Source organism: Triticum dicoccoides, chromosome 5A (assembly GCF_002162155.2).
Source record: "Triticum dicoccoides isolate Atlit2015 ecotype Zavitan chromosome 5A, WEW_v2.0, whole genome shotgun sequence".
Lineage (NCBI taxonomy): Eukaryota > Viridiplantae > Streptophyta > Magnoliopsida > Poales > Poaceae > Triticum > Triticum dicoccoides.
In genome coordinates, this window is record NC_041388.1 from 172,165,786 (window position 1) to 172,182,819 (window position 17,034).

Here is a 17,034-nt window from a genome sequence, read left to right on the forward strand (position 1 = left end):
ATTATGAAATTTGGCAGATGGATGTCAAAACTGCATTCCTGAATGGATTTCTGGAAGAAGAGTTGTATATGATGCAACCAGAAGGTTTTATCGATCCAAAGGGAGCTAACAAAGTGGGCAAGCTCCAGTGATCCATTTATGGACTGGTGCAAGCTTCTCGGAGTTGGAATACACGCTTTGATAGTGTGATCAAAGCATTTGGTTTTATACAGACTTTTGGAGAAGCCTGTATTTACAAGAAAGTGAGTGGGAGCTCTGTAGCATTTCTGATATTATATGTGGATGACATATTACTAATTGGAAATGATATAGAATTTCTGGATAGCATAAAGGGATACTTGAATAAAAGTTTTTCAATGAAAGACCTCGATGAAGCTGCTTACATATTAGGCATTAAGATCTATAGAGATAGATCAAGACGCTTAATTGGACTTTCACAAAGCACATACCTTGACAAAGTTTTGAAGAAGTTCAAAATGGATCAAGCAAAGAAAGGGTTCTTGCCTGTGTTACAAGGTGTGAAGTTGAGTCAGACTCAATGCCCGACCACTGCAGAAGATAGAGAGAAAATGAAAGATGTTCCCTATGCTTCAGCCATAGGCTCTATCATGTATGCAATGCTGTGTACCAGACCTGATGTGTGCCTTGCTATAAGTCTAGCAGGGAGGTACCAAAGTAATCCAGGAGTGGATCACTGGACAGCGGTCAAGAACATCCTGAAATACCTGAAAAGGACTAAGGATATGTTTCTCGTTTATGGAGGTGACAAAGAGCTAATCGTAAGTGGTTACGTCGATGCAAGCTTTGACACTGATCCGGACGATTCTAAATCGCAAACCGGATACGTGTTTACATTAAACGGTGGAGCTGTCAGTTGGTGCAGTTCTAAACAAAGCGTCGTGGCGGGATCTATGTGTGAAGCGGAATACATAGCTGCTTCGGAAGCAGCAAATGAAGGAGTCTGGATGAAGGAGTTCATATCCGATCTAGGTGTCATACCTAGTGCATCGGGTCCAATGAAAATCTTTTGTGACAATACTGGTGCAATTGCCTTGGCAAAGGAATCCAAATTTCACAAGAGAACCAAGCACATCAAGAGACGCCTCAATTCCATCCGAGATCTAGTCTAGGTGGGAGACATAGAGATTTGCAAGATACATACGGATCTGAATGTAGCAGACCCATTGACTAAGCCTCTTCCACGAGCAAAACATGATCAGCACCAAGACTCCATGGGTGTTAGAATCATTACTGTGTAAACTAGATTATTGACTCTAGTGCAAGTGGGAGACTGAAGGAAATATGCCCTAGAGGCAATAATAAAGATATTATTTATTTCCTTATATCATGATAAATGTTTATTATTCATGCTAGAATTGTATTAACCGGAAACATATTACATGTGTGAATACACAGACAAACAGAGTGTCACTAGTATGCCTCTACTTGACTAGCTCATTAATCAAAGATGGTTATGTTTCCTAACCATGGACAAAAGAGTTGTTATTTGATTAACTGGATCACATCATTAGGTGAATGATCTGATTGACATGACCCATTCCATTAGCTTAGCACCCGATCGTTTAGTATGTTTCTATTGCTTTCTTCATAACTTATACATGTTCCTATGACTATGAGATTATGCAACTCCCGTTTGCCGGAGGAACACTTTGTGTGCTACCAAACGTCACAATGTAACTGGGTGATTATAAAGGTGCTCTACAGGTGTCTCCAAAGGTACATGTTGGGTTGGCGTATTTCGAGATTAGGATTTGTCACTCTGATTGTCGGAGAGGTATCTCTGGGCCCTCTCGGTAATGCACATCACATAAGCCTTGCAAGCATTGCAAATAATGAGTTAGTTGTGAGACGATGTATTACGGAACGAGTAAAGAGACTTGCCGGTAACGAGATTGAACTAGGTATTGAGATACCGACGATCGAATCTCGGGCAAGTAACATACCGATGACAAAGGGAACAACGTATGTTGTTATGCGGTCTGACCGATAAAAGATCTTCGTAGAATATGTAGGAGACAATATGAGCTTCCAGGTTCCGCTATTGGTTATTGACCGGAGACGTGTCTCGGTCATGTCTACATTGTTCTCGAACCCGTAGGGTCCGCACGCTTAAGGTTTCGATGACAGTTATATTATGAGTTTATGCATTTTGATGTACCGAAGTTTGTTCGGAGTCCCGGATGTGATCACGGACATGACGAGGAGTCTCGAAATGGTCGAGACATAAAGATTGATATATTGGAAGCCTATATTTGGATATCGGAAGTGTTCCGGGTGAAATCGGGATTTTACCGGAGTACCGGGAGGTTACCGGACCCCCCCCGGGAGGTATATGGGCCTTAGTGGGCTTTAGTGGAAGAGAGGAGAGGTGGACAGGGCTGGGCCGCGCGCCCCTCCCCCCTAGTCCGAATAGGACAAGGAGAGGGGGCTGGCGCCCCCCTTCCTTCTCTCTCTCCTCTTTCCCCCCTCCCGAATCCTATTCCAACTAGGAAAGGGGGGGAATCCTACTCCCGGAGGGAGTAGGACTCCTCCTGGCGCGCCCTCTCCTGGCCGGCCGCACCCCCCTTTGACCCTTTATATACGGAGGCAGGGAGCGCCCCTAGACACACAAGTTGATCCACGTGATCATATTCTTAGCCGTGTGCGGTGCCCCCTTCCACCATAGTCCTCGATAATATTGTAGCGGTGCTTAGGCGAAGCCCTGCGACGGTAGTACATCAAGATCGTCACCACGCCGTCGTGCTGACGGAACTCTTCCTCGACACTTTGCTCGATCGGAGTCCGGGGATCGTCATCGAGCTGAAAGTGTTCTAGAACTCGGAGGTGTCGTAGTTTCGGTGCTTGATCGATCGGGCCGTGAAGACGTACGACTACATCAACCACGTTGTGATAACGCTTCCATTGTCGATCTACAAGGGTAAGTAGATCACACTCTCCCCTCTCGTTGCTATGCATCACCATGATCTTGCGTGTGCGTAGGAATTTTTTTTAAATTACTACGTTCCCCAACAACTTTATGAAGGAAGTGTTATTTATATATTCTTGATTGCCCTCGAAATTTTTGGGCACTTTTTCCTATCCAAATCATTGCCTCATGACAAAATTTAGCTCCATTTTCCTAGCAAATCTTCCTTGGCAAATTTCCAAAGTTTTTGTCCACCTAGAAGCATTATGAAGGAATTACCTTTTTTATATATCGAAATGACATGAAATTTATATAATTCCTTCATATGCCCAAATTATCACCCTCCTCCAAATTTCAGCTTATTTAAATCATCTATGTGAGCCCAAGTTCAATTTATATTTTATGGCCAGATTGGCACGTTGCAAAGCAAGTGTTATCTAGACCCCTCCTATTACCCTCAAACTTTTTGGGCACTCTTCCATACCAAAATCATCACCACATGATAATATTCAGCTCCATTTTCTTGGTAAATCTTTCTCAGGAAATTTCCAAAGTTTCTACCTCGAGAGAAGCTTTGTGAAGTAAGTACTAGCTAGGCTTACCCAAATGATTTGGAAATTTACAAGCGCATGACCATACTTATGTAACTTATCTACACCAAATTTGAGCTCATTTCATTCATCGAATTTCTCTCGCTAATTTTCCCAAGTTTCTGTCCAGAGAAGAGCACTGTGAAGGAAGTACCACTTTGGCATGTCCAAATGGTATCAATTTTCTATAGTGCTTTCCTATGCCCAAATAACAATCCTCCACAAAATTTCAGCTCAATCCATTCATTATTTTGAGCCTAGCTTCAACATTCATATTTTTTTCCAGTGTGGTACTTTGCAAAGCAAGTACCACCTAGGATCCTCCTTTTGAGCTGAAAATTTGTGAAGACATTCGTCTTAGTAGATGATCATCCTCATCTAAAACTCACGCCCATTGGCCATGTGCATTTCCCGTACCACTAATCAAACACTTGGCTGATAATTCATCCTTGAGCATAGGTCGGTCTCCTCGTGAGATTCTTCTGTTGTAATTTTCTTCCTAGCACATACCTGGGGAGTGCCCAATCCACTAGACATGCCAAGGCCTCCCAGAACGCATGTCAACACCAAGGTCACGCGGTGACCACGCGGCGGGCATGCGAGTTTACGCGCTTTGGAGTTGGGGCCCTGGGCCACCATCCAAAACTCGACGTATCATCACCAAACCATGTATTTATGCATATATAGATACTTATGTAACTAGAAATAATTTTTGGGAAAAATAAAGAGCAAACAATAAGGTAGTTGCAGTTCAGATTTGACTCGCTTCCTACCGTATCAATGGAAATTTGTCTTTTTCACCGGAGGTGGATCAAAACTTTTGAAACCCAACCATTTTGTCAATTGTGCATTAAATATGGCCTAGTATTTTATAAAATTGATTAGGTCCACTGTTGTAACAAATATATGGTAGGTCCTTCACAAAAAACTCATTTCAGGCACTCAAAAAATGGAAAATGATTTTTTCGTGCAAAGAAAATGATAACTTCCTTAGGAAATATTGTTTGTAATTCCAATATGCACCCTTGTGCACAATATGAGATCATTTGAATAAACTATGCCATGAATGTGACCATCAGATTGATCATTTGGCTTGAAAGCCATGAATCTTCACGCATGACAGCTCATTTCTGAGAACACTTTTTAAAAATAATTTTCGTATTATAAGTTTATTATTTTTCATGGTAACTTGGTCACATATAATGACACAATGCGAAGGTTTTCCAAATTTTTGGTTTTTTTTGAATTTTTTATGCCCGTTTCAAAATGTGGTCAAAACGGCGGGCTTGACCGTTCCTAGCTAGTGGTTGAATCTTGGAAAACTTTTGATGTTTCTCTGATTAAATAGATACTTATATACCTAGAAATGATTTTTTGAAAAAATAAATAGCAAACTATGAGGCAGCTGCAGTTCAAATTTGACCCGCTTCCTACTAAATTGACGGGAATTTGTCTTTTTCACCAGAGGTGGATCAAGGCTTTTGACACCCAACCATTTGTTCAATTTTGAATCATATATGGCCTAGTATTTTATAAAAATGATTTGGTCCAATTTTGCAACAAATATATGGTATGTCCTTCACAAAAAGAACTCAATTCGGGCACTCGGAAAATGGAAAATGAATTTTCCGTGCAAAGAAAATGAAAACTCCCTTAGGAAACATTGTTTGGAATTCCAAGATGCATCCTTGTGCACAATATGAGATCATTTGAACAAACTATGCCATGAATGTGGCCATAAGATTGATCATTTGGCCTAAAAACACTGAATCTTCACGCATGGTAGCTCATTTCTGAGAACACTTTTTTAAAATAATTGCCGCATTACAAGTTTATTATTTTTCCTGGAAACTTGGTCACATATAATGACTCGATGCGAAGGTTTTCCAATTTTTTGAATTTTTTATGCCCGTTTCGGAATGCGATCAAAACGATGGGTTTGACCATTCCTAGCTAGTGGTTGAATCTTGGAAAACTTTTGATGTTTCGCTGATTAAATAAATACTTATGTACCTAGAAATGATTTTTCTAAAAAATAAAGAGCAAACTATGAGGTAGCTGTAGTTCAAATTTGACCCGCTTCCTACTGAATCAGCGGAAATTTGTCTTTTCACCAGAGGCGGATCGAATCTTTTGGAACCCAACCATTTTGTCAATTGTGCATCAAATATGTCCTAATATTTTAGAAAATTAATCTGGTCCAAATTTGTAAGAAATATATGGTAGGTCCTTCACAAAAAGAACTCAATTCGGGCACTCGGAAAATGGAAAATGAATTTTCCGTGCAAGGAAAATGAAACTCCCTTAGGCAACATTGTTTGGAATTCCAAGATGCACCCTTATGCACAATATGAGATCATCTGAACAAACTATGCCATGAATGTGTCCATAAGATTGATCATTTGGACTTGAAAGCCATGAATCTTCAGAGATGATAGCTCATTTTTTAGAACACTTTTTAAAAATAATTGTCGTAATACAAGTTTATTATTTTTTCTGGCAACTTGGTCACATATAATGACATAATGCAAAGGTTTCCCAATTTTTTATTTTTTTTTGAATTTTTTAGGCCCGTTTCAAAATGCGATCGAAATGGCGGGCTTGACCGTTCGTAGCTAGTTGTTGAATCTTGGAAACCTTTTGATGTTTCTCTGATTAAATAGATAGTTATGTACCTAGAAATGATTTTGGAAAAAATAAAGAGGAAACTATGAGGCAGCTACAGTTCAAATTTGACCCGCTTCCTACTGAAAGGAAGAATTTTGTCTTTTTCACTAGAGGTGGATCAAGACTTTTGACACCCAACCATTTGGTAAATTGTGCATTAAACATGGCCTATTATTTTAGAAAATTGATTTGGTACAATTTTACAACAAATATTTGGTAGGTCCTTCACAAAAAAACCTCTTTTCGGGCACTCGAAAATTAAAAATGAATTTTCCGTGCAAAGAAAATGAAAACTCCTTTAGGAAAAATTGTTTGTAATTCCAAGATGCACCCTTGTGCACAATATGAGATCATTTGAACAAACTATGCCATGAATGTGGCCATAAGATTGATCATTTCGCTTGAAAGCCATGAATCTTCATGCATGATAGCTCATTTCAGAGAACACTTTTTAAACATAATTGTCGTATTACAAGTTTATTATTTTTCCTGAAAACTTGGTCACATATGATGACACAATGCAAAGGTTTTCTAATTTTTTGATTTTTTTAATTTTTTATGCCTGTTTCAAAATGCGGTCAAAACGGCGGGCTTGACCGTTCATATCTAGTTGTTGAATCTTGCAAACCTTTTGATATTTATATGATTAAATAGATAGTTATGTACGTCGAAATGATTTTTGGAAAAAATAAAGAGGAAACTATGAGGCAGCTACAGTTCAAATTTGACCCGCTTCCTACTGAAAGGCAGAATTTTGTCTTTTTCACTAGAGGTGGATCAAGACTTTTGACACCCAACCATTTGGTAAATTGTGCATTAAACATGGCCTAGTATTTTAGAAAATTGATTTGGTACAATTTTACAACAAATATTTGGTAGGTCCTTCACAAAAAAACCTCTTTTCGGGCACTCGAAAAATGAAAAATGAATTTTCCGTGCAAAGAAAATGAAAACTCCTTTAGGAAAAATTGTTTGTAATTCCAAGATGCACCCTTGTGCACAATATGAGATCATTTGAACAAACTATGCCATGAATGTGGCCATAAGATTGATCATTTCGCTTGAAAGCCATGAATCTTCACGCATGATAGCTCATTTCAGAGAACACTTTTTAAATATAATTGTCGTATTACAAGTTTATTATTTTTCCTGAAAACTTGGTCACATATAATGACACAATGTGAAGGTTTTCCAATTTTTTTTTAATTTTTATGCCCATTTCAAAATGCGGTCGAAACTACGGGCTTGACCGTTCATATCTAGTTGTTGAATCTTGCAAACCTTTTGATATTTCTATGATTAAATAGATAGTTATGTACCTAGAAATGATTTTGGAAAAAATAAAGAGCAAACTATGATGCAGCTACATTTCAAATTTGACCCGCTTCCTACTGAAAGGCAGAATTTTGTCTTTTTCACTAGAGGTGGATCAAGACTTTTGACACCCAACCATTTGGTAAATTGTGCATTAAACATGGTGTAGTATTTTAGAAAATTGATTTGGTACAATTTTACAACAAATATTTGGTAGGTCCTTCACAAAAAAACCTCTTTTCGGGCACTCGAAAAATGAAAAATGAATTTTCTGTGCAAAGAAAATGAAAACTCCTTTAGGAAAAATTGTTTGTAATTCTAAGATGCTCCCTTGTGCACAATATGAGATCATTTGAACAAACTATGCCATGAATGTGGCCATAAGATTGATCATTTCGCTTGAAAGCCATGAATCTTCACACATGATAGCTCATTTCAGAGAACACTTTTTAAATATAATTGTCGTATTACAAGTTTATTATTTTTCCTGAAAACTTGGTCACATATAATGACACAATGCGAAGATTTTCCAATTTTTTTAATTTTTATGCCCGTTTCAAAATGCGGTCAAAACGGCGGGCTTGACCGTTCATATCTAGTTGTTGAATCTTGCAAACCTTTTGATATTTCTATGATTAAATAGATAGTTATGTACCTAGAAATGATTTTGGAAAAAATAAAGAGCAAACTATGATGCAGCTACGGTTCAAATTTGACCCGCTTCCTACTAAAATGGTATAATTTTGTCTTTTTCACTAGAGGTGGATCAACACTTTTGACACCCAACCATTTGGTCAATTGTGCATTAAACATGGCCTAGTATTTTAGAAAATTAATTTGGTACAATTTTACAACAAATATTTGGTAGGTCCTTCACAAAAAGGCCTCTTTTCGGGCACTCGAAAAATAAAAAATAAATTTTCCGTGCAAAGAAAATGAAAACTTTCTTAGATAACATTGTTTGCCATTCCAAGATGCACCATTGTGCACAAATATGATATCATTTCTTTTACTTTTTCATCTGAAAAAGTAGAAGAAAAACAAAAGAATGCATTTTTTCAACATAATTTGTCTTTTTGATAAGAGGTGGATCGAAAGCATTTTACATATAAAGATTTTGTCAACTGTACATAAAATGTTGTCTTATAGTTTTAGAAAAATGGAGTGGTGTTGTAAACATTTTTGGCACTCTGAAAATAGAAATGATCCCTCCCCCCTAAAAACTCATTTCTCATAACAATTTTCAAAAGATATTTGTCTTATTCCAATTCCAAGTTTGTTAGTTTTCCTAAAAACTATGTCACATTTGGTGACACAATGAGAATGTTTCTTTTTGAATTTCTCATATCATAAAATTGTTTATATAATTCAACACCTTTTTGAAAAAAATATGATTCAACACCTTATTTTTAGTCGATTACGACCAATTTAGAAGGTCATAACGTGTACTGGGTTTTGATTGGTCCATGGACATGTCACGCGAATCGTGCTCAAACGCCGTCAGATGCTCTCGGATCCGACGGCAGCCCTTTCTCCCTCACCCCCTCCCCCTCTTTCTCTCCAAAAAAAGAAACAAAAAAAAGAAAACTCCCTCACCCTCTCACCCCACGAACCCTAGCGCTCCAGATCCGCCACCCACCTCACGCGCTCCCTCTCCCCCATCCCTCCTCTCGTCTCCCACATCGCCGCCGCCACCCCGCCGATCCCATCCCTCCTGATTCAGATCCGGCCCCGCCGCCCGCGCCCGGGCGCCACCACCCACTCCTCCTCGCCTCCTGGAGGACGTCCGCCGCTCTTCCTCCACCCGTCCCGGAGGCCTCAGTCGGCGCCCTCCGTCGCAGGGCTGCCGCGCTCGTCCCGCCCTCGCCGCCGCACCTCCACCGCCATCTCCGCTGGCTCCTCGCCTCCGCCTCCGCCCCTTCCCTGTCCAGCGCGCCGCTCGGGAATGAGCACTGGAAGGACCTGGTGGTCGCCGTCCGGGACGACGTGCTCATCCCGCGGCCCGAGACGGAGGCCGTCGTGGACATGGTTGCCACCACCGACTGCAAGCGGGGGTCCTGGTCCTCTCCCTCGTCGTCCTCGGCGGCGGCATCGCGGCTTGGCGCCATCACCATGCCCTGCGTCGACGTATCGATCAGCTTCACGGATCGCCGTCTTCACGGTACACACGCACACATGTCTGAAATCTACAGTCAACAGTTTGGTGTACGCACTGACTACTGAGTCATGAGCCATGCGTGTGGTTGAGCTTGTGCAGAGGTTAGTCGAAGAGGGCTGGAGTTCATGCCGTTCCTGCTGTCCCTGTCTGTGTTCCTCTTCGGCACCTCCTGGTGCATCTATGCCCTGCTCGGCCTCGACCCCTTCATCTTCGACCTCATCCTGGTGAGATTTCCATCCAACCCTCCCCGTCCCCATGGTGCTCTTTCTAGTTAGTACTCTTCCGAGAGAGTTGTAGTACCAACCGCTAGAATCCTCTTTCTGTTATTCAGTACGTCTCCCGCTGTCGACTTGTTGCTCATAAAAAGCACCATTGATTTGCTTGATATTCTGGTATAGGATCATCATATATTGAAATCTGGGACTTGTTTCGGAGTTCAGACTCCCTATTTCGGGGCAGCAACAAGGAAATTTAAGGCCTGTTTGTAGTGATTCACAAGGATTTCCTGTGCGGGCTTTGCTCCCCTTCGAACCAAATCGAACCCAACAAAGAGAAAGCACACCCGCACGCATCCTTTTGGTTGATGTCCCTGATGCCAAATTGTAATCACTGCAACTGTACTTCTTACTTCTGTTATTTTCACTTTTTGGTAACTGAAACATAGCCTTCATCGTCTGTTTAGGAGTACACATGAATTACCACTAAATGAGGTCAATATTTGTACTCCATGGGCAAATGTTGTCTACTTTGGGTTTCTCTTTCATGGAATACTGTTTATAGTGATATACGCTTTCATTGGGGTAACACAGCTTGGTATTGATACTTTCTGATTGCTTTATGTAAACTGTAAGTCATGTTAAAAATATATATCAATAGGCATACTAAGTGATATGTGAATGTCAAAACTAAATTATAAAGTCAAGGATTTGTGACAGTACTATGAATTGGTATATATACCACTGCATCGATAAGTGCAGAACTGAAGTATTGATGGCAACTCTTCTTTTTTTGCCTGTATATATTATTGAATCCTTCTTATTTTTGTGTACTTAATATAGAGGTTGCAACAACTCTTCTACAACACTAGAGTTTTGTTTCCCTGTACTTTTCTAACATATTTAGTCCTGACTGAACTTTTGTCATGATCAGGTTGAAAATATTGGAGCTAAATTGGTCAGGTTGAAAATACTCAGGTTGGTGCAACTCCGACCTTGTCGCCCACACGTCGTGCCCGCAGCGGCCTCAGCGCCGTCGACACCACCACCAGGTCCTGATTTCCCAACCACGCCGATCTTGGCGTTCTTCTTTTTGTTTGATTGTGTTTCAACCTAAGAATTTTGTTACAGCTTCGGTGCTTCGCGTTTGAGTTTTGCAGCGCCGGCGGACGTCCAAGCTGCTTACTGAATGCCAGATGGTGGAAAAGATTGTGCTGATATATCCCCGCGACAGCCCCAAATGCTGGACCAGTTCAACTCCTTGCGGGTCCCCAAGCTCAGGTACTCCCATTAATCCTATCTGATGCTTCCTATGAGTACCAGCCTCGCATGCATGCTCAGGTTGGTGCTGCTGGATTGAATCGGTTAACATTGGTGCTTTTTCTTGCCAAAGTTGGATTCATTGAGCTACATGTCCACGCCTCAATCACTCAGAACAAGTTGATTGCTGGATGGTAACTCTGTTATAGCCAAACCATTTTTATTAGATTAACTAAATTGGATTCCATTAATCTTATTTGTATATGTTCCCTTGACTGCATAATTAGCAGTTCCGTTTTAGAATTAAACAACTGGTCCTTTGGTTTGGCAGTGTTTATCTCTTTTGATGATTCTTCTGCACTACTGTATCTGTTAGATACTAATTGAGTTTCAGCTTTGATTTATTAACATGTGTGGCCATTCTAATAGACATCATTCATTTCAGTTTTGGACCTTTCTTGGTGGATGTATCTCCTTACTTCATATCTTTTACTTTCAACTTTGTCGCAACCATAGAGGATTCTTAATTTGATTCTTCTAGTATGTATGTGGTTGCAGCATCCTGTTTGAAATATAATATATCATGTTCTCTGCACCGTCGTTGATTTTCAATAGTAACAATTTCGTACTCCTCCAGCACCATATTTCATTATGATAATATTATTGGTTCTTGAGGTTTATTTATAGACATGGGATGTTCTCAAAGTTTAATCTTAATATAGGTTCATACGGACTCGGCCGGACAAAGCAATTTCATTTGAGCAGATATGATACTAAATCACCTGTCAGTTAATCCTTTCATGTAGGAGAACCATTGTACTAATCAGAAGATGCATGCGTTCTGGCATCCACTAAGGGTGACCCCTTTTTAATTTTTGTCACATAATGTTAGTTACCTTAGAGAACCCCCTTTTTTATCTTCATATAAGGTTGCCTCCTACTGCTAGCGTATGCAATTAAAAACAGCTATTTGCACCATCATTCATTGCTTCAAACTTCTGTTGATCAATTCACACCCAAAAAAACGTTTACTTGACTAGCTACTATCAAATCAAAATTGTATAAAATGGACAATCTAGCACTCATATGTCATATGACAATTGCAAATCTCTCTGTTTATCGAAGGAAAAAGAGGTGTACATGTTTTTTAGCTTTTACCTTTATAAATGTATAAATATCATGTACTTATGTACTTGCTTCCTCAACGCCCCCCTTTATTATCCTCTCTAACCTATTACTATACAGTGCAGTGTCAAATAATATAGTTCACACTATTAGATAATTAAGAAAATATCTCAGTGACCAAAGCATTGTTAATCCAGTAGGTTGCAATACACTCTATTCATTGTTTAAGAAAACCTACTCTACTGCCAATGCATACTTACGCTTTTGTCACATTGTTGTTCTCGAATTCTCAAAACCAGTTTGGCATTTCATTCTTTCATTTATAAGAAAATCCTTAACGTCAACTAAGTGTCCTGCAGCAACGCGCGGGGTATCATCTAGTTCATTCAGTTTGACTATGCGTAAAACACTATAGTATACAACTATCAACTTGTTTCACTATTCAGTTTGTCACCCATTCAGCTTACTTACTGGGGCATCTTTCTTGTGAGAGTTTACTTGATAGTACAATATGTTAGAAGAAATTACCATGTCTCCGGAATGAATCATTGATCGCTCTTTATACACTTACAACTCGGTTTCTTTCATATAAGTTCTGCTGCCTTTCTTTAGGTTGAGCTACTGCCCTGTTAATTATTGTAACAAACATTATCATTTGCCACTTTGCTCTGTGTTGAGAACTGACCAATAAGTTTTGTTTGCCAATTAGCTTTCTGTGGGCATGCTCTTAATCCCCATATTAATGTTTGTCTCCGGAATGAATCATTGATCGCTCTTTATACACTTACAACTCGGTTTCTTTCATATAAGTTCTGCTGCCTTTCTTTAGGTTGAGCTACTGCCCTGTTAATTATTGTAACAAACATTATCATTTGCCACTTTGCTCTATGTTGAGAACTGACCAATAAGTTTTGTTTGCCAATTAGCTTTCTGTGGGCATGCTCTTAATCCCCATATTACTAATTTGTAATTTATGAATCAAACATTATTATTTCTGTCCTCAACAAGTCGCGGCGCTATGTTCTCTTTCTTGTCCAGGTAGCTCTGTCAAATATAATCAACCTACCTATGTTCCATTTTGCTATTTGTACTTAGGTAGAAAAAGCTAAAATCTGTACATGTAATGCTGAAGCTATATTGGTTGCTTGTTTCTTAATTATTTTCTTCTGTAATGATGACCTGAAATGCCACGCATGTCATTATTGGTGGTGCTGCTGCTGTTGTTGTGGTTGTTGGAGGTGTTGCTGTTGCATCTGGCGGAGCTGCCTTTGGGGCCCCAAAAGGTAACCTTCATCAGCCACAACCCCACAACAATGGCTCAAGGTTCTATGCCCCATCACCCCTCTTTCTAAATTACTGAAATGAACCAAGATCTCATATATTTAGGAACGGAGGTAGTAGTAAGGTTAAAATAGAACAACAAGGGATGTTTCTAATTTGGGGCCCCAAAAGGTAACCTTCATCAGCCACAACCCCACAACAATGGCTCAAGGTTCTATGCCCCATCACCCCTCTTTCTAAATTACTGAAATGAACCAAGATCTCATATATTTAGGAACGGAGGTAGTAGTAAGGTTAAAATAGAACAGCAAGGGATGTTTCTAATTTGGTTATGCTAGAATAATGCATCAACTCGTGGTATTCTTGGATGTTACTCTATGGTGTCAAAATGATAGTAAAACCTAGGCTCTTGCATGGTTCTTGAATTAATTTTTCTATTTTATTGCTAACAAATATTGCCTATGTTGAGACTCTAAACATGTGTATGTTCCTCTCATTTACAGGAATTCTACCCGAAGAAATTCGGAGAAAGCTTGAAGCCCCAGTTAGCAACTTGCTTTATATGTTATTGACTTGTAATGCTAAATTTGTTGAGAATTTTGATGTACTGTTGCACATGTTACTCGAATGCTGGTAGTTATGTACATATACTCACAATATTATCCGTTGTTTACTTGAAATGCATTCTTGGGCTGAAAGTGGCTGAAAAAGTATATGTTGTATTGAATTTGCGTTGATTGTGTATGTCTATGCTACAAAAGAAGAGGCACGGTCCAAATGGAAGAAGTGCTGAAATGCCTATTGGACCTAATCTATTTGGGCTTTGAAAAGAGGCCCGAAACATATTGGCGGCAATTAAGGCTGAAAATTAAATAGAAATGCGTAAAAAAGGCCGAGGCCCAAAAAAGAAACAGATAGTAAAAGGCCATGGCCTAGAAAAAAATGCTGAAATGTTGGGCTTGGCCCGTGAAGTTGACCAAAAATTGATAAGAAAAAATAAATAAAAAGGCTGAATTATTGGGCTCGGCCCATGTAAAACAGCGAATTGGACCGGGCTGAATCTTGTTAGTGACCTTTTCAATTGGTCGCAATTTTGCCACGTCAGATTGCCACGTCGGATCCGACGTGGCCTGGGCAGACAACCAGTGACCAAAACAAAAGGTCATGGGTTCAACGACCTTCTGTTTTGGTCGTAAACGTCTACGACCTTCTCACAGAGAAGGTCATTAATTTCAGTTTACGACCGCCAGCTTTTGACCTTCTGTTTTTGGTCACATAAAGGTCACAAATGAAAAACTATGACCTTTCAGCGGCCAATCGTGAGGGCCACAAATTGACATATTTCTTGTAGTGTAAGCGAGAATTGTGAAGAGTGTTCCATGCAATCAACTTCCATTATCACATGCGAGAACCCTCGAAGAGAACCAAATGTGTTGAAGATTGCTTTATCACATTTTAAAATTATAATAAGAGTGCAGACGCTCCTCCATCCGGTTCCTAGTACTAGTATAGTACGTACCTTTATGGACTATAGTAGTAGTACTAGTAAACTTTGCGCTTGGCTGTTTGGGAAGTCGAACAATAATAGCACTAGTAGTATAGTGTATGCTTCTGGCAATCTGACACTGAATTAACTATTGCACGTCCACCGCGTGAGCGAGGGAGAGCTTGCATTAGTCAAAAGTTTCTCCTTGTCCTGCGAGCCACCGCGCGCAAGCTTCTCCCGCCCTGCAACCTTCTCCTTGTTCGGCAAGTTGACGGGACACAGCAAAGTAATGCTAGTCCATGCTGCCTCCTCTCCGGTTAATATGGCTTAATTTCAAACGAGATAAATACACTATCTGTCACTGTATATTTGTAAAAATACGGTTAGTGGACTTCATAATACGCTCATTGCGCTCAATATATGTATTTTTTGGTGTTCATACAGTCACTAGCTCACCCTGACTGAGTATGTGTGTGCATGCACGTGTAGGTTGAGCACTTGAGCGTGACCGTGTGTGTTCCGTCTTGTGCTCGGACATGCATGCATTAGGGCGTCACGCGCGTTTTTGCGTCCATGTGTACGTGTGACTGTTGCATACACGTAGGGGGAGTACGTGTAGGGGCCACTAAGGAGCAGTCAAATCACACAGTGAGTTAGTCGGAAGAAGCAACCATCATTTCATTCTTGAATGACACGTATGCAATATAAAATGGTTGATATGGAGAGAAAAAGAAAACCACTATATATACACTAGCAGGAGCCTAAGCTACAAGCCTGCTTGCTTAGGTTGCTCTCTTCACACGCATAGAATGATGGGCCTGATCCCGCAGCTGGGGGGAGGGAACAATGTTCTGCGTAGACGCGATCGACATCGGCGAGGGAGAAAACCCACAGTTGGTGCGTCCCAATCGGGGTCACCGCGGTATGGGCCGATGCCACATCCCAACCGCCCTTCTAGCTACAGCCCGACATCCCATGTATTCCATCTTCCTTTTGGAGCCGGCTTGCTCCACTGCCGTAGCTCCATCTCCATGTCGATCTTTCTCTACTTCTACCGTCTTCTACTTGTGATGAGTTTATTGTTGGAAATATGCCCTAGAGGCAATAATAAAAGTGTTATTATTATATTTCTTTGTTCATGATAATAGTCTTTTATTCATGCTATAACTGTATTATCCGGAAATCGTAATATACGTGTGAATACATAGACCACAATATGTCCCTAGTGAGCCTCTAGTTGACTAGCTCGTTGTGATCAACAGATAGTCATGGTTTCCTGGCTATGGACATTGGATGTCATTGATAACGGGATCACATCATTAGGAGAATGATGTGATGGACAAGACCCAATCCTAAGCCTAGCACAAAGATCATGTAGTTCGTATGCTAAAGCTTTTCTAATGTTAAGTATCTTTTCCTTAGACCATGAGATTGTGCAACTCCCGGATACCGTAGGAATGCTTTGGGTGTACCAAACGTCACAACGTAACTGGGTGGCTATAAAGGTGCATTACAGGTATCTCCGAAAGTATCTGTTGGGTTGGCACGAATCGAGACTGGGATTTGTCACTCCGTGTAAACAGAGAGGTATCTCTGGGCCCACTCGGTAGGACATCATCATAATGTGCACAATGTGACCAAGGGGTTGATCACGGGATGATGTGTTACGGAACGAGTAAAGAGACTTGCCGGTAACGAGATTGAACAAGGTATCGGTATACCGACGATCGAATCTCGGGCAAGTACAATACCGCTAGACAATGGGAATTGCATACGGGATTGATCAAGTCCTTGACATCGTGGTTCATCCGATGAGATCATCGTGGAACATGTGGGAGCCAACATGGGTATCCAGATCCCGCTGTTGGTTATTGACCGGAGAACGTCTCGGTCATGTCTGCATGTCTCCCGAACCCGTAGGGTCTACACACTTAAGGTTCGATGACGCTAGGGTTATAAAGGAAGTTTGTATGTGGTTACCGAATGTTGTTCGGAGTCCCGGATGAGATCCC

The 17,034-nt window shown here is 40.5% G+C and overlaps 1 pseudogene; it reads left to right on the top strand.

Annotated features, from left to right (window-relative positions):
* The first annotated feature begins 4,108 nt into the window (after positions 1 to 4,108).
* On the top strand, positions 4,109 to 14,108 carry LOC119299314 (annotated as a pseudogene).
* The last annotated feature ends 2,926 nt before the right edge of the window (positions 14,109 to 17,034 follow it).